A 21,805-nucleotide genomic window follows, 5' to 3' on the forward strand; every position below is an offset into this window, starting at 1 on the left:
TAATTTAGCCTCGCGCTGTGTTTTATTTATTTAAATAGCCTCGCGCTGTGTTTTATTTATTTAAATAGCCTCGCGCTGTGTTTCATGTATGTAATTTACCTAGCGCAGTGATTTTGTTATTACTTGTGCATCAGGCTGGGAACTGGTTTGTGCCCCCGGTGCCCTGGTGCATTTGCTGCCCCTGCCTTACTCTCCCTTTGACCCTCCATCTTGTTGTGTGTTCCCTGGCCCGCCCCTCCTCCCTGCTACCGCCTCCCAGCTGCTGCCCCTCCCACGCTCCGCCCCATCCTCTCTCCATTTATGGCAGATGTCCGCACGCGCTGCGGCCACGCCGAAGGTGCGCCAAAGGTAAGCCCGTCTACGCCCGTCCGCGCCTGGACCGCGCCCAGCGCCAGACCCCCTGGTCCTCGTGAAGTCCACCCCTCCCGCATTACTTACGATGCCACCACCCTCCTAGCCCTCAACCCCGGCCGATCCCTCACCTGCGTCCAAGCTGCTCCTGGCCACACCCATGGACCCTTTTCCTGCAACTCCTGCAAGTTCGACGCCACCAAGAACTACTTCTCATCTACGAACACACAACAGATATCCGACCCCAACCACCTACAATGCATCCTGCTCAACACCCGATCGGTCCACAGGCACGCCATTGACCTCTGGAATCTACTCGACACCATCTCTCCGGACGTCGCCTTCCTAACAGAAACATGGATGAACGCCACTTCTGCCCCAGACATCACCATTGCCATCCCGAAAGTCTATAAGATCATTCGCAAGGACCGCACCGGCCACACAGGAGGAGGCATCGCTATCGTCCACAAGAAATCCATCTGCATCTCAACCAGCTCAGACATCAATCTCGCCAACTCTGAACACCTTCACTTCCAGATCCACATCAACCCCAAGACCACACTCAGAGGCACCCTCCTTTACAGGCCACCAGGACCCCGCGCACAATTTAGTGAAGACATCACGGACTTCATCACTCCACACGCGCTCCCCTCCGAGGACTACATCCTTTTGGGAGACCTCAACTTTCACCTTGAAAAGAACAACGACCGCAACACCTCCACCCTTTTGGACAACCTCGCAAACCTCGGACTTAAACAACTTGTCACTACCTCCACCCACATCGCAGGTCACACACTCGACCCTATCTTCACCTCCAGCAAACATGTTTCCTTCAGCCACACCACAGCTCTCCTTTGGACTGACCACAGCTGCGTTCACTTCACCTACAACAAGCCCACATCCAACAACCACCCCCAACCCACTCTGCAAAGAAACTGGAACAAAATTACCATCGACCAGATCTCCTCATCGCTTCTTCAAAAGCCCCCCGCCCATTCCTCAAACCCAGACCAAGCAGCCACCAACCTCACCCAATGGTTATCCAACAGCGCCGACATCCTAGCACCACTGAAAAAACGACAAATCAAACTAGGCAGCAAGAAGGCCTCCTGGTTCAACGATGACCTTAAGAAATCCAAGAAACTCTGTCGCTCCCTCGAAAAGGCCTGGAAAAAAGACCCAACCACCAGCACCAAGGACGCCGTCAAAAACGCCACCCGCATACACCACCAACTAATCCGAAATGCCAAGAAAGCAGCCTTCAAGGACCGTCTAGATAATAACGCCCACAACAGCCAGGAATTATTCAACATCGTCAAGGAATTTACCAACCCCTCAGCCAACTCCAACGACATCACCCCCTCCCAAGCCCTCTGCGACTCCCTAGCCTCATTCTTCCACAACAAAATTGCAGACATCCACAACAGCTTCGACAACCAACCCGGAGACCAACCCTCCCAATCCCCTGCAGGAACCCCACCCCCCCTGAACATCCTCAATGACTGGAAGCCAATCTCCACTGAGGACACCATCCGTCTGATGAACTCTATCCACTCAGGATCCCCCACTGACCCTTGCCCCAACCACATCTTTAACAAAGCAGACTCCATTATTGCACCGCACCTCCGAGACGTCATCAACTGCTCCCTCAACTCCGCAACCTTCCCGGAAAGCTGGAAACATGCCGAACTCAGCGCCCTCCTGAAGAAACCCACAGCTGACCCCAGCGAACTCAAAAACTATCGCCCTATCTCACTCCTTCCATTCCCAGCCAAAGTCATCGAGAAAGCTGTCAACAACCAGCTCGCCGCATTCCTCGAAACCAACAAATCCCTCGACTCCTCACAGTCCGGCTTCCGAGCCAAGCACAGCACCGAAACCGCCCTCATCGCAGCAACAGACGACATTCGAACTCTACTGGACAATGGAGACACAGTCGCCCTCATCCTCCTCGACCTCTCCGCAGCCTTCGACACAGTCTGCCATAGCACCCTTCTACAGCGCCTCAAAAACATCGGAATCCAAGGAAAAGCACTGGAATGGATCACCTCGTTCCTCTCCGGAAGAACGCAGAGAGTCCGCCTTCCACCATTCAAGTCAGAGGCCACTGAAGTCATCTGCGGCGTACCTCAAGGGTCCTCACTCAGTCCCACCCTCTTCAACGTCTACATGAGCCCCCTCGCGGCCATCGCACGCCAACATAACCTCAACATCATCTCCTACGCCGACGACACTCAACTGATCCTATCACTCACCAGAGACCCTAACACAGCCAAAACCAACCTACACGAAGGAATGAAAGAAGTAGCCGAATGGATGAAGCACAGCCATCTGAAACTGAACTCAGACAAAACAGAAGTCCTCATCTTAGGTTCCTCCCCCTTCGCCTGGGACGACTCTTGGTGGCCAGAGGCCCTTGGAAAAGCACCCATCCCGACGGACCACGCACGGAACCTGGGCGTCATCCTGGATTCCTCACTCTCGATGAACAGACAAGTCAACGCCGTTTCTTCATCTTGCTTCAACATTCTTCGCATGCTCAAAAAACATTTCGCTGGATCCCTACCGAAACTAGAAAAACAGTCACCCACGCTCTGGTCACGAGCCGACTGGACTACGGAAACACCCTCTACGCCGGCACCACCGCAAAACTCCAGAAAAAACTACAACGCATCCAGAACGCCTCAGCCAGGCTCATATTAGACATTCCGCGTAAAGAACACATCTCTGATCACCTGAAAAACCTCCACTGGCTCCCCGTCAATAAGAGGATCACTTTCCGGCTCCTAACCCACGCACACAAAGCACTCTACGAAATCGGACCCGAATGCCTCAACACACGACTATCCTTCTACACCCCCTCCCGCCAGCTACGATCCTCCAACCAAGCCCTTGCCACTGTACCCCGCATCAACAAAACCACCATGGGAGGTAGATCCTTCTCCTACCTAGCAGCTAAAACTTGGAACTCACTTCCCACTGACCTTCGCCTTACTCAGAACCACCTAGCTTTCAGAAAACAACTCAAAACGTGGATATTCGACAAGTAACTCCCCACCCTTCTTCAAGCGCCTTGAGACCCTCTGGGTATGTAGCGCGCTATATAAATCTTTGACTTGACTTGACTATCCCTCCACAATCCTTTTCAATCTAACTAACAGACCAACATGCCCACAGCTCAAAATAATTTTTAAGTTCAAAAGAATTTTATTTGGTAGTAATAAAAAGAGAAAATCAGGTGTCAAAACAGAATACAATGGGATACAAAGTTAAAGACTCTTAAGCAATAAAAAAGAAATCTGGGTGCAAATTGAAAAATGAAGAAGAGATAAAGAAAAAATACATGAACATGAAATATGGCAATCATAAAAACATCAAGAAACTTTGAGAAAATAATATATTGAAGGAGAAATGGAATGTATCGGGCAATTAAGGGGGTTTGGGAACCTCTTGTTGTGGAGGTAGAGGATGAAACAAACGCTTACTACAAGAGTCCAAATAAAGTGTAACTGGGGTCCATAAGTTTCCCCATGCTAATTCTCCACTAATCCTGTTTCGGTTCCGTAGTAGCGTGCTACCCACCGAAAAGTGTTTCAGCACCTCATCAGGGGTAGCAGCGCTATATAAATAATGTAAGTATTTGTAAAGCGCTGAATAACAGATGTTTATTGTTACACAACTCAATGGTACTCATTTTATCGATCTCAGATGGATGAAAGACTGAGTCGACCTGCCGGCATTTAAACCTGTGACTTTGAGATTAAACACAGGCCCCTGTAGTGGATGCATTAGTCCACTGAACCACCAGACCCTTCCGTCTTCTATCCCTCCACTATCTTTTTTCAATCCAAATAACAAGCTCACATGTCCACCACTCAAATTAGTTTTAGATCTCCCTATACTAATTCACTTCTAATCTTTTTTGGATTCCAGAGTAGCGTGCTAGTTGCCGAAAAGCACTTTGACGCCGTGTCACATTTAGTATAATATTACATAATCGAGAAACCAGGACAAATCAGACTATACGTGTCACTAAGAGTCCATAATACTACTAACCCTGGGCGAAGCACTACGCTACGCTTGCGTAGTTTGCGAAGTTTGCGCAACTTCGCACTAAGCGAGCTGCACGTAGCACAGTGCGAACACGCGTAGTGCAGCGTAGCGTAGTGCAGCGGTCATTTTTTGCTTGTTCGCGGTCCTCAACGTCATGTTCGCGACCGCGAGCAAGCAAAATGACATTCCAGCGAGATTCTCAACGCTGGGAGGTCAGGTTTCTCATTGCGAGTGGTTGCACATGCTCGCGGCCGCTCGCGATGAGAAACTACCAGTTCGCGTTGAGAAAGCTGCCGCTCGAGTAAAAATCTACTCGAGCAGCAAAAAACTACAGCTCGCACTGTGCAAGATGCCGTTTTCAATAATTGCACAGTGCCGGATGCTTGTCCGCACTGTGCAATCATTGAAAACGCATCTTGCACAGTGCGAACATGCTACTACGCAGCTCGCGTAGTGCTACGTGAAGTTCGCGTAGCGCGAAGTGCGCTTTGCGTAGCTTCGCGTAGCGCTACTCCGTGAACTACGCCCACCATTAAATACTACACCCCTCGTTGAACCTCCTGGACCAAGATACCATAAGATTTGCAATATTTGGGGCAATTTTGCAGTTACACGTGCACTGACTAGTTGGTGCATAACTGCTATTTACCTTCACTCGCCTAACAAAACTGACCTCCCTGTGCAGCGATTATGCTTTTGTACCATTAGGTCCAGGGCACAAGTCCTAAAAAACAGAAGTGGGGGGAAAAACCTAGTTAATCAGTATGCTAGTGACATCATGGCACATGACATCACGGAGCATGACATCACAGGAAGTGGCATCAAAAAAAGTGACATCAGACCTTAAGCCCTCACATATATGTTTAACATGTGTATCACAAGTACATTGGAGCACATTCTGATTATACAGGCAAACCCTCTTTATTCATGCAGAAGACTTTTGGAATCTACACATAAAACAATGTTGCCTTTTGTCAGTGTAAACTTCCTCTACCCATAGTGCTTTACAAGAAAAAATAGTGATATGTAAATTATTACAACGCCTTCTCTGGGGTAATAAGCACTATATACATGGAATTTATTTTGTGTAAATACTGGGAAAGACCAACACATCTGATGTTCTTACAGTGCATGCATATCTCCTAAACAGTGCCAGAACAAAGTGAAAAGTTGCCTCTCTTAAGTATGTCTTCTGCATTTGCATCTAGGTGTGAGGCTCCTGACTGCTCCCAGCCAAGAGACTCCAACAAAAGGAGCCCGATGACCCCTCAAATTACGTCTACAACAAACAAGAGCAAAGAGATCTTTGGGATCGTGAAGTCTTTTATGGCCCCAAAGGTAATTAGCAGAGCAGCCCCATTGTCAGAGGACTGGACGCACCTGTTGGCCCAATCCTTCCACTCCAAAATAGTGACAATTCAGGAGGTCTTTTGGCATCATCCAAGGATAATACGGCTGTGCTGGAGACAGCTAGTGACTTAAAAGGGACCTCTCCACTAGGGCTGCCCCCACAAGGCCCTCTGTTGTTACATTTTCAGGCCATCGAAATTGGGGACTCACTGTCCTATCTAATGAGCCTGAAATCAGGCTCACCAGTGGATGCCTGTCCAGCAAAGCTGCTACCAGCTCTTGCTCTCACCATTGAATGAAGGATTTTTGTGAATGAATGAAGGATTTGTAAAGCGCATGGCTGCCCATAGGCTTCCCAGCGCTGCGCAACCAGATACTGTAATTGACAGTAGACCCTATGGGTATTGCATGAGCAGCCATGTTTTTACCTTTTTGTGGAATTGTAGCTCCCCCTCAATTAGCCTCAATTCCAGTGGGAGGGAGTTCCATAGTTTAGGAGCCAAATGGGAAAAGGATCTTCCTCCCCATTTTTTCCTACATGCTCTGTTTTGAACTAACCTCTCTTCTGTGCTAGATCGCAGTTGTCTCTTTGGGATGTAGGACGAAATCAGATTTCTTATTTTTTTGGTGCCTTTTTTATGTCGTGCTCTGTGGACAATGATTAAGGTTTTTAATTTTATTCTAGCTTCTACTGGAAGCCAGTGAAGTTTCCTCAAATGCTTTTTCGCTGATTCCCGCAACGGGATGTTGCACAGCAGTCTTGCAGCTGCATTTTGGGCCATCTGCAGCTTCTGGATGACATATTTGGGTGCCCCTAGGAAGAGTGAGTTTCCGTAATCCAGTCGCGAGGTGACCAGCGAGTGGATCACTGTTTTCCTTAGTTGAGTGGGTATTCTGTCTAGAATTTTCCGTAGGCTTCTAAGAAGCCCGAAAACAAATTGCCACAACTTTATTGTCTTGTGTGGTCATGGAAAGGATAGTATCTAGCCAGAATCCCAGATTTTTCACTGTATCTGCTGGGATGGGTGGCTTGCCCAGACAGGCTGGCTAGTTTATTATTGGTCTTGGTATTGCCTTATTTCCGATAAGTAGCAGCTCTGTTTTTCCACCATTTAACTTTAGACAACTTGCCCTCATCCATTCCTTGATTTTAGTCAGGCATGAGGACATCCTCTCCCCATCCCTGCTGTTTTTTGGATCCTGGGAAATGACCAGCTGCGTATCGTCAGCATACGAGGTCATCGAGATATTGAATTCCTGTCCAATCTTGGCAAGAGGTTCCACATAAACATTAAAAAGTGTAGGGCTCAGGGATGAGCCCTGAGGGACTTCACACTTAAGTGACATAGTTTTTGAACAGATATTATTTTCCTGTACTTGAAATGAATGTCCGTCCAGAGTGGCCACTTAAGTGCTACACCTTTTACTCCCTTATCTGACAGCCTTCTACACAATATGCGGTGATTCACCGTATCGAAGGCTGCGCTTAAGTCGAATAGGAGCAGTGCCGCCAGTTTTCCTGTGTCTAGAGACTGTTTTAACTCTTCAACCACTACCAACAGAGCGGATTTGGTGCTGTGTTGCGTCCTGAAGCCCATCAGTGAGGGGTGGAGGCAGTGGTTGGTTTCCAGGAAATCTGTCAAGTTCTTGTTGACATGTTTTTCCAGTAACTTGCCCGCATAAGGTAGTAAGGAAATAGGGCGGTAATTTTCTGGTATTGATTGGTCAGCATTGGCTTTTTTTAGTAAAGGTTTTATCACAGCGGGTTTCCACGCCCTTGGGACTATACCAGTGTCAAGAGATGGATTCATAATCTTTCTAAGAGTGGATGCCACAATTGGTGATATAGTTTTTAGGATATGGGGTGGTGTTAGGTCCAAAGGCAATTCCTACTTCACTATGTCTAGTAGGGATTCAAGGTCCTTTTGTTCCATGTTGGGAAAGTTAGTAATGACCTGTTGTGAGGGTACCCCTGTATGATTTTCCTCCTTCTCCAATTGGTGGTCATTATCTGATTCAAAACCACTGTAAATATCTGTCACCTTCGAGAGGAAGTATGAGGCTACTGTATTACACCTGTTCTCTGATGATTCAGGCGGACCACTATAGTGGGAAGGAGTAGTCAAGGACTTGATTATTGCAAACAGTTCACTAGTAGAGTTCTGTGCCTCCCTGATTTTCTCTTCAAAAAACTTTGCTTGGTTCGTCTTGATGTTGTCATGCTACTTCCTTGATAGACTGGAAAGAATAGGTTTTGAGGGACGAGCTCTAGACTGGTTAACCTCTTATTTGGAGGATAGAGAGCAGGTGATTTGGACCCCCCCTTTTTCATCGCCTATGCCCAGCCTACAAGTAGGAGTCCCTCGGGGCTCCTGCCTTACTCCAACTTTTTGTAATGTATACCTGTCCCCTTTGCCAACACTGGTGGAATTGTACGGGGTAAAGAAAATTTCATATGCCGACAACACACAGCTGGTTTTCTCTTGCAACAGAGGCAAGAAGTTTGATGGGGACTTGATCAGATCCTGCCTCACTGATGTCTTCAGGTGGCTGGAGGAAAACCAGCTGAAGTGCAACCCCGACAAGTCAGAAATGGTCCTTTTCAGCCAGCCCACAGTGCAGGACTTGAGTCAATAGTGGCCGGATTAATTTTCTCCTCCCAGTGTGGCTCAACCTATAGTTAGAAACTTGGGAATCCGAATGATGATGCTTTCTATGCACGCCCAAGTTCAGGCCTTGGTTGGGACCTGTAATGGACTACTTCGGATGGTGAGAAAGTTCCTTCCACTTCTTCCGTTGGAATGTAGGAGGACCGTGGTACAGGCACTGATTACATCAAGACTGGACTACGGGAACATCGTCTATCTAGGTCTGCAAGACTGTCTCCTACAATTCCCTCAGGGGGTGAAAAATGCAGCAGCCTGGGCTATTCTTCGCTAAAAACCGAGGTCTCATATGGCACCTCATCTTAAGACCCTCCACTGGCTCCCAGTCAGGGAGCAGATACAGTTTAAGGCGTTGGTAATGTTCTTTAAGGCTCTTCACGGTAAGGGACCTAGTTATCTCAGAAGACGTGTTGGTTGGTACACTCTGAAAAGGGCACTCAGATCAAACTTGGGGGCGTATGTATGTGTCCCTAAGGTGTGTCTGGCATGTAGGGTAGGTAAATCCTTCAGCCGTCTGGGGGCACAGGCATGGAATAAACTTCTGTTGCCCCTCAGACTTTCCAGGATCTGTTGAATTTCAGGAAACTGCTGAAAACTTGGCTCTTTGGGAGCTAAACCATAGTTTTAGGTCTCGCCTGGCCAACGCAGCAGATGCGCGTTGCTCGCCTTTGCAAGACCTCTTGTTGTGGCTTTACTGTGCGAAGGGAGACAAACCATGTGCGTGCGCGGACAGCCGATGTGCGCATGCATGGTGTCTCCTTTCTGCCGTCTCCTCTGAAGGGGGAGAGGAGATGTGCACTCCCTACGCATGCACGTCTCCTGTCCCGGAGTAGGGCTTACATAGCGCGTGCATCGCGTGCTTTCACTTTCTCTTTCCACTGCAACAACTAGTTTAGTTTCCAGTGGCCTGAGAAGCTTGCAACTGTTATCAGAAGGAGCCTTGCCTAAGTGAGTTAACCATATATGAGATACGCATGCTTTTACAATGCACAAACACATATGTGTGCCTTTTATTCATCTGAAGCAGCAGCGTAACCTCAATTCATGTCTCCTTGTAGCGCTGCTGCACACCAGCTTTGCTCTACAAACTGGCGAGGAAGCAGCAAAGCTACACCTATTCAAAGAAAGGGATATTTGGACTGTTTTTCCCAGCACTTGTTTTTTTAAACTTTTTGCCTAAACGATACTATAAGAAAGGGTAGGTTGTTTTGAGCATGCCTTTGGAGGACAGAGACAAGAACTTTACATTCGCCTCTACTGGAAAACGTCACGAGAAGAAACGCACAGAAGGGTGTCAGTCTAGACCCAGGTAGGGTCAGAGAGAGGCCGGAGGGGTCACAGAAAGGTCAGATGGTGGTTACAGACAGGTCAGAGCAGGGTCAATGGCCTACTGTAAAAACTGCTGAGGAATTTTCTGGATAGCTTATCTGACACTTATGGACAAGCGTGCCACACTTACCTACGCATTGTTCGAAGAAAAGCTCTCTTTTGAGGAGTTTGGCAGCTGCAGTTGTAGGTTCAACGATACCTTAAAAAATCTGAAGCAGGGTTGCAAACAAGCTGAGAGAAGGTGGAGACGTGATTACATACAAACCTTTAAGGAGGTATGGAAAAATAAAGTTCGTGAATATGAGAACTTGATTAAGAAATCAAAAGCAGAATATTATTCCTCTATGATTTGTAACTCCGCCAATAATTCTAGAAGCATTTTTAATATACTGAATAGTGTTAATAACCCCGAATGTGCCAAAAACGCCATCATCCCGTCCCAAGAACTCTGCGAGAACCTCGCTGTATTCTTTAAAGAAAAAATTGAACACATCATTAGGGACCTGGAAGTCTCTCCGGATTCTGGCCCTCTCTCCGACCTGAGATTGGGGTCCTCATTGGACCAGTTGATGCCGAATGAACTTTTACTCGAGTTCCTACCTCTTACGTACGAGGCCTTCAGTAAACTAGCCAGAGGGATTTCCTCAGGGTCTCCCCTAGACCCTGCTCCTCATAAAATTTTGAAAAGGAATTTGAGAAGGAACTTTTCCCCTCACTCCATCTTATTTGTAATCAATCTCTTGTGACGGGTACTGTTCCAGCTCAATGGAAGCGGGCGTTAGTATCTCCGTTGCTAAAAAAGCCCTCTCTCGACCCAGACCGCTCTAAAAACTACTGACCCATCTCCCTGCTACCGTTCCCAGCCAAGATTGTTGAACGGTTGGTTAGTAACACTCTCTCCAACCATCTGGAATGTCATCAACTACTAGATATTGATCAATTTGGTTTCCGGCCTGCCCATGGAACCGAAACCGCCCTAATCACCGCTATGGACGAGCTTCAGAGACATGCAGACAGAAAGCAGGCAGCGTTTCTGATCCTGCTTGATATGTCTGCCGCCTTTGACACGGTGAACCATAAGATTCTGCTGAAACGGCTGTTTGAGGCGGGAGTAAGAGGGTCGGCGTTGCAATGGTTCTACTCATTTCTGTAAGACAGGCAGCAGGCGGTGTCTATCCCCCCTTTTCAGTTAGCTTTTACTCTGATTTTTCATGGGGTTCCCCAGGGCTCAGCAATCAGCCCAATCCTTTTTAACCTTTACCTTAGACCTTTGATTACGCTTATCAAAAGCTTTAACATTAAGAGTGTCAACTACGCCGACGACACTCAGTTGATCCTCTCCTTGGAAGGAGAGGATTCTACATCTGTGGATGTTTTCCACAATTGTCTGCGTGATTCGTCTCGTTGGCTAAAGGACAACTCCCTCCAATTTAACGCGGGGAAGACGGAGGTGCTCTTCAGCGCAGGATCTAAGATCCCCCGGCCATTTCCAGATAACTTCTGGCCCCTGGAAATAGGAACCACAGTCCGTCCGGTGGAATCAGTCCGCAATCTAGGGGTCATGCTGGATCACAGGCTCAGTATGGAGACGCATATACAAAAAACGACTGCCTGTTGTTTTGCCATCCTCCGCTCCCTAAGGAAAGTCCTGCCCCTCTTACCTTCCCACGCTCGTGCCCAAGTGGTAAGATGTACCATCCTCAGCAGACTGGACTATTGTAATGCCCTTCTGCTGGGATCCCTTATGGTTCCTGCTGGATAGGCTCCAAAGGGTACAATCAGCAGCTGCTAAACTGGTCTTGGGGCTTCCAAGAAGAGCACACGGGCCATCCTCTCTGGGCAAACTACACTGGTTACCGGTGAGACAGAGGATACAATTCAAGCCCCTTTGTATAGTCTTCAGGGCTCTTCATGGAATTGGCCCTGCTTCCCTACAATCGAAATTTGCCTGGTATACCCCGACTAGGCAGCTTCGTTCTTCTGAGGCCAAGCTGGCAGTTGTTCCCAGATTCAGAAAAGTTAGAGCCGGAGGCAGATCCTTCGAGGTTGCAGCTGCTAAACTCTGGAACACGCTCCCGGCCGACATTCGGCATATTACTGATCTTCTCCCATTTAGGAGAAGGATCAACACCTGGTTATTTCCCACGATTACCGCCTGATAACTCACGCCCCTGTGATCACTTCCATTCTCTTCTGATCTAGTCAGTGCCAGGATGCCTGCAATGGTGGTAGTGCGCTTAACAAATTCCTAAAATAAATAAAATAAATTAAGCCAGGCTGCATCAATGCTTCAAACTTCTATGGAAGACATTAAAATGATGTTTCCAACTTGGTCTAACCTCGTGAAAGGCAGAGCACTTTTGGGACAGGAGCTAGCCTACCCTGGGAAAAGCAGGCCTCCCCTGAGACTAGGGTTAGCCGCCCGAGTAAAGGCAACGCTCCTCTGGAACGGGATGCTCCTCCCTCGGTAGAGGCAGGGTCCCTGGGAGGAAAAGACAGTACTATCTAGAGCCCCTCGAAAAGGTCATGACTCATAAAAAACAACACAACCTCTCTGCACGACTGTGTCTTCTTTCAATATGCTGGTGGGGGTGAGTGTGTGTTTATAGGTTGAATGACATGACCACTCCCAAACATCTTCAGACATATCCTGAGAGCATCACCTATCTCAGAGGGGAGCCTTGGAGTGTACACAGCTGCTAGTGAACATCGCTGCTGAATTCCAGCATCGTTTGCAGCACATCCTGTATGTCCAAGGCCCTTTACAAAGTAGAACCACACACACTCCCAAGCCTGCTGGATTTTTGTGCAGTGGTTTTAGTACAGCACCCAGTACTCCTTCAGTGTCTAGTCATTAGAGATTATGTACCAGTACCTCCCTAACCAAGAGTTAGGAGTTAGTCTGCAAAAGTAGAATGTATTTCCAAAAAAAGCTACACCCACAAAAGAGGAATAGTTTACACGAGTAACAACGCACCGATTCACAAAATAAAATAGGATGGAAACTGCAAGGGGGATCTATACTACAAGCCTAAATGAAGGTAAAGCGGGGTTGGTCGTGGCAGGCAATGCATATGGGAACTTTTCAATCAAAAAGACCACTGCAAGAGAAACAGTAGAAAAGTTTGTTTATTCTACTCTTGAAAAGTGGACTTTTGCAATGGGTTAGGAAATCATCTTTTAGAAAAGAAACAAAATAATCCAAAGTACTTTCTTCAGCCATGTGGAGCTTTGGACTTCCAGAGGTACCTCTTGGATACAATCCAAACAAGCCTTTGCAATGCAACAGGTTTCGCATCTTCGCGAATTCGAGCAACTGGCATTGTAAATGATAATGCCTTTTATTTATGTTTTCGTTTTTTGAAACATAAATAAAAGGCATTGTCATTTACAATGCCAATAGCTTAAATTTGCGTGAATGCGAGACCTATTGCATTGCAAATGCTTGTATGTTATAGCCGTACTTTTAGAGCGCACGGCTACCCCGAGGGGTGTCCCGGCGCTTTAGCAAAGAGGCCTGAAAAACTCAGAAAACAACAAAGCAGAGACGCAGCAGTCCCAGAGATCATGTAGAGAAAAGCACGGTCTTCAGCTCCTTCCTGAAAGCCAGAAGGTTATTGGCTTTGCGGAGGGAGAGAGGGAGCTCATTCCAATAACGAGCCGCCACGTATTGGAAGGACCGGCCTCCCATCCGGACTCGTTTCACAGCAGGAACTACCATTTTTGCCAAATCGGCAGACCGCAACATCCTCCGCGGAACATAGGGAGCAATGCGCTTCCTGATGTAGCCGGGGCCAATAGAATGAAGGGCTTTAAATGCCAACGTGAGGATTTTGAACCTAATTCTACTCGAAATAGGAAGCCAATGCAGCCTTTTAAGCAGCACTGAGGCGCTGGCTCTCCTTGGCAGGCCAAATATGGCTCTAGCCGCCGAGTTTTGGACGATTTGTAGTCTGGACAAGAGGTATTTTGGCAGACCTGCAAAGAGCGCGTTAGCGTAATCTAATCTAGATCCCACAAGCGCCTGGACTACGGTCTTACGGTATTGTAGGGAGAGCAGTGGAAGGAATTTCCTAAGCATCTTAAGGATGCCGAAGCATTTCCCCGATAGCCCCAAAATGTGGGGTCGAAAAGAGAGATCGTCATCGAATACAACTCCAAGGTTTTTCACTTGGGAAGATGACGTCTCAGGAGGAAACATATCCTGGGGCCACCACGACTTCCAGCCAGGATCAGGGGCACAGCCGAAAAAGAGCAGCTCAGACTTGTCTGAGTTGCATTTCAGGCAGTGCCGCTGAAACCACTTGAAAACTGCACTCAAACAGTCTTTAATTCTGTCGCCGTCAAACACCTCTCCCTTCCTGCATGTAAACAGAAGCTGAGTGTCATCAGCGTATGAGATGACCCGGGCCCCATAAGCCTCCGCTACCATCGCCAGAGGGGCCATATAGATGTTAAATATGGTGGGGCTCAGAATGGACCCTTGAGGCACCCCCACCTCTAGCGATGGCATTTCCGCGGAGAACGGTGGAGCCCAGATCACCTGCCGACGGTCGGCTAGAAAGGATTGGAACCAGTCCAGCACCGTCCCCCTCAGTCCTATCTCCCTGAGTCTTAAAAGGAGGCCTGCGTGGGGGACGGTGTCGAACGCCGCCGACAGGTCGAGCATGACTAACATAGCCTTTCCCCCCAGGTCGAGCGTCTCTCTGATGGCGTCGGTCACCTCCACGAGGGCTGTCTCCGTGCTGTAATTAGCCCGGAAGCCAGATTGAGAATCGTGGAGCAGGTTGTTATTCTCGATAAAGGTGGTGAGAGAGTGTTGAACATGTTTCTCAACCACCTTCGCCAGAGCAGGAAGGAGGGAGATTGGTCTATAGTTAGCCAGCTGCAGGGGATCTAACAAAGGTTTTTTGATCAGCGGCAGAATGAGTGCATGTTTCCATTCTCGAGGTACCACCCCGGAGCTCAGTGACAAATTGAGCAGGGGGTTCAGCAAGCTGTTCACTGCCGATGCCACCTTGGCCAGACACTTAGCTGGACATGCATCCAAAGGTGAACCGGATTGAAGCCGGGATAGTAGCTCAAGGGAGGTTTCATAGGACAACTGGGGAAAGACCGATAATGTGGGCCCTGGCTCTACCTCTGAGGTAGAAGCCGACCTCCAGTTGGAAACTGGGGCAGAGGCAACCACAGAAGGAGCCACAGGGGGAAAAGAGTCCTGAATCTTTATGATTTTTGTGACAAAAAAGTCAGCAAGCTGCTTAATCCAATCTTCCGTGTGAGAGTATGAGAGGGCGCCTGCAGCCGGATCTACAAACTCCTTCACAATTCTGAACAGTTCCCTGCTCGTGTTATCAGCTTGGTCTATTCTATGTTCGAGGTAGTCCTTTTTGGCTACGGCGATCTGTTTGTGATACAGTTTCATAACATCACGATACTTGGTCTTCTCCACAGGATCGTACATACGGCGCCAGAGTCTTTCCGCCTTTTTGCAATCTTGGCGCATTGTACGTAGTGTGGGGGTAAACCAAGGAGCGGAGTCATGGCAAGGGGCTGTTCTAGCTGCCTTCAAAGGGGCTAACTTCTCAAAACTTGTTTGTAACCAGTTCTGTACCAAAGTTACATCAACTTCTAGGTGCCCTGTCAGTTGACACGGGTGTTGATATAGCGCATCAGAGAGCATGTCAGCTGTCACTAAGTGAAAAGCTCTAGACTGTCGAGTCTTCTCCCTCTGTGATCTTTGGCTGGTCCTAGACTCATGTATTATAACAAAATTAATTATAAAATGGTCTGACCAGAGAACAGGGAGCGGCGGGGACACCTCGATAGGCACCGTAGAAAAAATTAGGTCAAGCGTGTGGCCTTTGACATGGGTGGGACTATATATGAAAGGGGCAAGGCCCAACAGTGTAGTGATGTCCCGCAGTTTAGACGCTTCAGCGTCTGTTATTGAATCCATGTGCAAGTTTAAGTCGCCCAGCAGCATGCAGTGCTCTGCTCGCATGCAGGGTGTAGCTAAAGCAGACTGCAGATCCTCAAAAAAAGAGCCAATGGGACCCGGTGGTCTATAGATGAGAATCCCTGTACACGTCTGGGTGGCCGAAAGATGGAGATTGAAGCCAAGGGCTTCACATCCTGTGATATTGTCCACCGGGAAGGACGAACACCCCAAAGCTTTGTCTACTATCAAGGCCACTCCACCACCTCTGCCCCCAACTCTGTCCTTCCTTAAGATGGTATAGTTAGAAGGCAGGGCTTCAGTAGTCGGTGGTGTAACTAATAAATGTATTTCTGGAACCCATAAATTGGGGGTCAAGATGTGGCAAGATGTGGCAGAGAGGGGGTGGAATCAGGAGGGGCGGAGTCATGCAATGTAGAGTCTGACAGAACATGTAAAACATTTTTAGGTCTCGCTATCGAACGCAGCGCATGCGCTGCTTCATCCTGCGAGCCTCTATTGTCGTCGCTTTCCTTCGCTAAGGGAGACAAACCATGTACACGCCGGACTGGCGATGGGCGCGCGCATGGCGTCTCCCACCGCGCTTGTTTGTGTGAGAACTGGGATGCGGGCTGTGCACAGGGAAGTGTCTGAGACCATCTCTTCCTTGTGTGATGGTGGGGTCGAGGCGAAGCTGGGAGCAGCTGAAGGTCACCAAAGGAATGTCACCATTGGCTCCCATGGGCAGCAGCGCATCAGTGGAAAAAATATACACTCTGCAGTGTCACTTTAATGCCCTGCCAAAAAATATACGAGATTGAAACATTATATTAACTTTCTCAGGATCTGTGCCACTGTTAGATATGTTAGTCTATGTGCTATCAGAGTCCATTCACATTATATCGAGATATTTATTGAGTTCTTTTTTTTACGAAATAACAGCCACACAATGCATAATAATGTGTTCAAATAACGTGTCAGAAACAGAAGTGGCGACTTCTTTCATGTTGGCTGGGATTTGTTCTAAGGCTTATAGATAAGAAGATAAATTGAAGTACGCAAAGGTCAGATTTTATGATTAAAAATATCAATTAAATAATGTGAAAGAGGCAGTGTACACCTGTGAAGGGCGAGGAGCATAATGATGAAGCTTAAAAGTGAATAATTCTTTATGTAGAAGACCAGTCAAACTGAATTGCCTGGTACTTAATAAATGTTTGTTACTCCTCATGGATACCAATACTAAGCAAACCCTTGCAAACTTTCACTCTAATTCTTTGCAGCTCATATGAATCTGTTTGAGGCGGGGCATTGCTCAGTGATTTATTTCACCAGCTCTGCAGTGTTAACAGCAAATATCACATTGATCTCTGCAACAAAAGTGTTATATCTTCCATATTAGAAATCAGTATCATACACATACAGAATATGCTCTACAGTAAGCGCATTATCAAGCTGAGCTATTATATGATGATTCAAGCCTGTGACCAACTACTGTAAACAGATCTCCCCCAGTAAATGCCCTGGCCACATCTTTCTTACCAATATTATACTACAAAACTTGCTGCACACACATGGATCTGTGCAGATGGGTATTTCAATACCCAACTAACAAAAGAACAGGCAGCAAGATTGTGACCAATTAAGTAACACAAACCATATTTACAATCAAATTTTAATTTCTTACCCATTTCTTTGGGGCCAGAGTATGTAAAGAAAAAGGCACAACTAACAGTCGTTGACACCATTCTTCATGACGCTGTAGGCGCACTGTACCCCTAAAAGATCAATAATTCTAAGGGTAATTTTTCTATATAACTTTTCTTGAAGCACCATGTCTATGCACTGTAAACAACAGATGGTGCTATTACACAGTATCAAGGCGCTAGAGTTCACTGACTTTGGGAGGATGAAAGTCTGAGTGGGCCATGCCGTTTTCCATCTTGTCACCTACAGATCACTGCATGTATCAGCCGCGAGCGTTCGAGTCGCTGAGCTATCTGGCCGATTTATAGTACTTATAATCTATACTTATTTACAGCGTTTATGAGGGTTAACAGTTATAAGCTAGGATATTACCTTGAGGCCTATGTGTGAGAGACAGCTTCAGGAATTGACACTTCCATGAGCAACAGGCATCCTTCTATTGGCGTGTGCCTACAGACACCTCTGCCCATTCAGTGAAAGACTTTGTGACAGAAGAGATGGGGCCGCCATGGGTTAACGCATCGGGGAAGAGGTATTGCATGGGCGCTGGTCAAGTCAATCAAAGGATGTGCTTGCTACACACAACAACCAACCATCATTCCTACTTCTAAGTGGTTGTATGACGTTAATTCATTAAATTAATTTAAGTTAATTAATCCAGTCGAATGTCGAGTACCCCGACCCCGCCCTGACTCGCTGCCCCCACCGCTCTTACCTGTGGTGGCCGCCACTAACTGAAACACAATGAACCCAGGACCGGTTTTGGACTTTTTTTAGGGCTCACCAACCAGATATAGTTTGATTCTAGTGACACAGTGTGCACAGGACCCACGCCTGGGCATACCCACCCCACTTAGGGAGACTCACTAAAGTATACGCCAAGGTGATGGATGGAATGTTTTAATTAACAGCAAAAATCTACTACCAATTCGCATCATACATTATACATCTGTCCAGTAACTGAGAGTGCCTGTAAATTGGCGGGAAGCAATGTTTGATATATGTTGCCGTCATAGTTGTTATGTGGAAAGACTGAAGAAATTGTGAAAACAATAAGGAGGACCCCACTCTAAATCATAGAGGACGGTGGGGAAAACAATTTTGAGAAAAAACAGACGTCCGAAGTCGGTGGACAGTGAGGATGGTGTCTTATTTTAGTGTTGGACAGATGGGCATCACAATTGTAGACTATAATAATTGTCGATAAGCGAGGGGCGTAAATTCCATGGGAAAGGCAAAAAGTACACACTTATGTAATTGTTTATCCCTATGGGGAAAATTGCGCATTTATAGTTTGTAGAGCAGACACGGGAAAATGACAGATTCTTAAGAAGTTGCTTCAGTTACCTTCAACCAATATTGCAAATCTAATTATAACATTATGACAAGCATTAAAAAAGTTTTTTGATTAAAAGCATATCACCACATGTGTTTGGTAACAATATATAAATTTTATTACACTTTATCCATTCACAAAATACCTTAAAATCCACTTTAAAAACATTTAGCAATAAACATGATCATCACAATATCTTTGGTAAAATATCAATATGAACAAAGATATTGTGATGATCATGTTTATTGCTAAATGTTTTTAAAGTGGTTTTTAAGGTATTTTGTGAATGGATAAAGTGTAATAAAATTTATATATTGTTACCAAACACATGTGGTGATATGCTTTTAATCAAAAAACTTTTTTAATGCTTGTCATAATGTTATAATTAGATTTGCAATATTGGTTGAAGGTAACTGAAGCAACTTCTTAAGAATCTGTCATTTTCCCGTGTCTGCTCTACAAACTATAAATGCGCAATTTTCCCCATAGGGATAAACAATTACATAAGTGTGTACTTTTTGCCTTTCCCATGGAATTTACGCCCCTCGCTTATCGACAATTATTATAGTCTACAATTGTGATGCCCATCTGTCCAACACTAAAATAAGACACCATCCTCACTGTCCACTGACTTTGGACGTCTGTTTTTTCTCAAAAGAAAGACTGAAGAAAAACATTACAAAGAAGCCATTGTTCAGTTCCTTAGCTACAAAGGTGCCTTCAAATCCTTTGAGATGCCCCATGTCATCTTTTAGCAGGTCCTCGTTTGCTGGGATCTTCACGGAACTCAGTAGGAAAGAGGTCATTGGCAGAGTCCACCGAGTCACTTCCACCTCTGCAAATAGGAAGGAGTGAAGCAAAATATTGTACCCAAATGTGTAGTGATTTCAATATCGCCTTGGGCTCTCACAGATCCACTTTATAACTCTGTGTGTATGTGGGGGAAGGGGGTGGAAGTAAGGACAAGGGCTCACTGCTGAACCTATCAAAACTGGGTGCACGCAGGAGCATAGGCCAACCACTAAGTCCCACTGTCTCCTCTCATTGGCTGTTCTACACTGGTTCAGCTAGCGAGTGAAGGGTGTAGGCTGCTGTGTGGAACAGTGAGTGCCTGGCAGTCGTCTCTACAACTCCTCACTGCTGTTTATTTTTTCTCCATGTCCGACTCCTTAACAGACTGCCATGCCTGTCCACTGGGCAAGGTGTGAATGGATTGATGCTGGGTTGTGACCTTTTTCCCCTAGGGGAGCTTGGCGCTGATTGGCTGCAGACTTTGCATAGTTTGTTGCCTCATGAACATTATGTTGAATCTGGCATATTGTTCACCTTTTGCATAATAGTTGTTGCCAGTACACATAATGAGGCACTGTCAGGCATATTGTGGCCACAGCTGACTTAATGTTGCTCCCAGTTATATTGTGTCCTCCTTGATATTATGGCGGCCCTTGAGAATAGTGGTCGTATTGCAGTAATGGTGACATGGCCTATAGGAGCCACTGTGGCATGATGGTGGCCCTGCTGTATTGTTTTCTCTTAAACATTATGGTGGCATTGGCATGCGAGCTTATAATCTTCATATAGGGACAGTGAGACAGAATAAATGTGGTACATCGGACTACTTGATGAAAACAAGCATTTGCAATGCAATAGGTCTTGCGTTTGCGAGAGTTTAAGCTATTGGCATTGTAAATGACAATGCCTTTTATTTAGGTTTAAAAACCAACACATAAATAAAAGGAATTGTCATTTACAATGCCAATAGCTCAAACTCCCACAGCTGCGAGACCTATTGCATTGCAAATGCTTGTTTCAGTAGTCCTGTGACTCTGCGGTGCGAGGACACTCCGTTTGGAGTGGCTGTGCGATTTATAAACTCTCTCATTCATTCATGACCCCTCAAATTCGCCCTTTGTTATGGGCCCAGCTGGAGACTGAACTAAGAAAGCCCCATCATCCCTTCCTGCACGTTGTTGATCGAAAGCAGACAACAACGTGCAGGCGCTGCTGAATGTGTCCCCGTGTTTGCAAATTACGCCAGGACAAATTCAGCATATTTTTCAGTGGGGCCCAAGTTCTTGGCAGGGTGGACAGCATCCACCCTGTGAAAATAGTGGGTGACGTGTACCCCCGACTTCTGTCCTGACTAGCTCAGAACAAATCACTATTTTGCACTGATCACTTTGCAGAATAGTCGGTGCTAAACTACGCTACAGGTGCAGAATTTATCTACTCAGACACATGGTCGTCCAAAAATATTTAGCAGCAGGTGTCTCTCAGCATCACCATTCACTACATATCTGCTCTGATTTCTACTGAAGCGAAATGTTAAAAAAGCCTTCACCACATAGCGTTCATCAAACAAAATTTAAAACAATAACCCAATGGATTCTGCGTATAAATCTTAACACTGTTAGATGTCGCCAAGAAGCCACAGGATGTGCATGTAAGCACTAGGCACTAAAAATAAAACAACAGGCTATCCTTAAACCTCAATATTACAGCTGAGAAAAAATAACTAAAAGAGATCGTTACCTGTCAGCATGGGAGGGACCTCTGGAAGCCGCAGACTCCCAGACCTGTATTTATGGCCTACAAAATTCTTCGGTATGTTTGCACTTTGGCCCAGAATGAGTACTTAAGAGGAGGTGACAGGTGGGTGATGGACGATATTGGCAAGGATTAAGGTGTGGGTCAAGAATGTCTATTTGACTAGTGTGGGAGCTGTCGCCTAAAAAAGCAAACACGAGGGGGCATATCATCAAGACAGGCATGTTAGATGTCCTTCACATCTAACAGGTGCTTCAATTGGAATTCCATAGAGCATATTATCAAGCCCATTATCGCCGTTTTAGCAGCAGTTTTCTGCCGCTAAAGCGGCGATAATTTTATCACCAGATCTTTTACCGACAGCTCCCTCGCAAGGTGAATCTCCGCCCATGTAAATGGCGCCTTCTCTAGAAGTTGTGTTCATGGGCAGAGTTTCCTGTACTTAGTATCCCCGTGTGCTCGTCGTACAGGTTCCTCTACTGGTTGTATGGACCTCTGGTAGTTGACTGAAAGCGTATGAAAGAGCTA

The 21,805-nt window shown here is 46.5% G+C and overlaps 1 protein-coding gene across 2 annotated transcripts in view; it reads right to left on the minus strand.

Moving 5' to 3' along the window:
- LOC147724831 (fucolectin-like) overlaps window positions 1-21,410 on the minus strand; it is a 122,640-nt gene extending 101,230 nt beyond the window's left edge. Inside the window, exons 1-2 of one of the 2 annotated variants that reach the window (XM_086966327.1) lie at window positions 21,263-21,342; window positions 17,375-17,465 (exon numbers count right to left, since the gene is read on the minus strand). The gene's annotated coding sequence lies outside the window, so the exon portion shown is untranslated. Of the gene's footprint in view, window positions 1-17,374; window positions 17,466-21,262 lie in introns of both variants that reach the window. The other variant, XM_086966328.1, reaches the window with a different exon arrangement.
- Between the last annotated feature and the right edge of the window lie 395 nt (window positions 21,411-21,805).

Source organism: Lissotriton vulgaris, chromosome 4_1, assembly GCF_964263255.1.
Source record: "Lissotriton vulgaris chromosome 4_1, aLisVul1.2, whole genome shotgun sequence".
NCBI lineage: Eukaryota > Metazoa > Chordata > Amphibia > Caudata > Salamandridae > Lissotriton > Lissotriton vulgaris.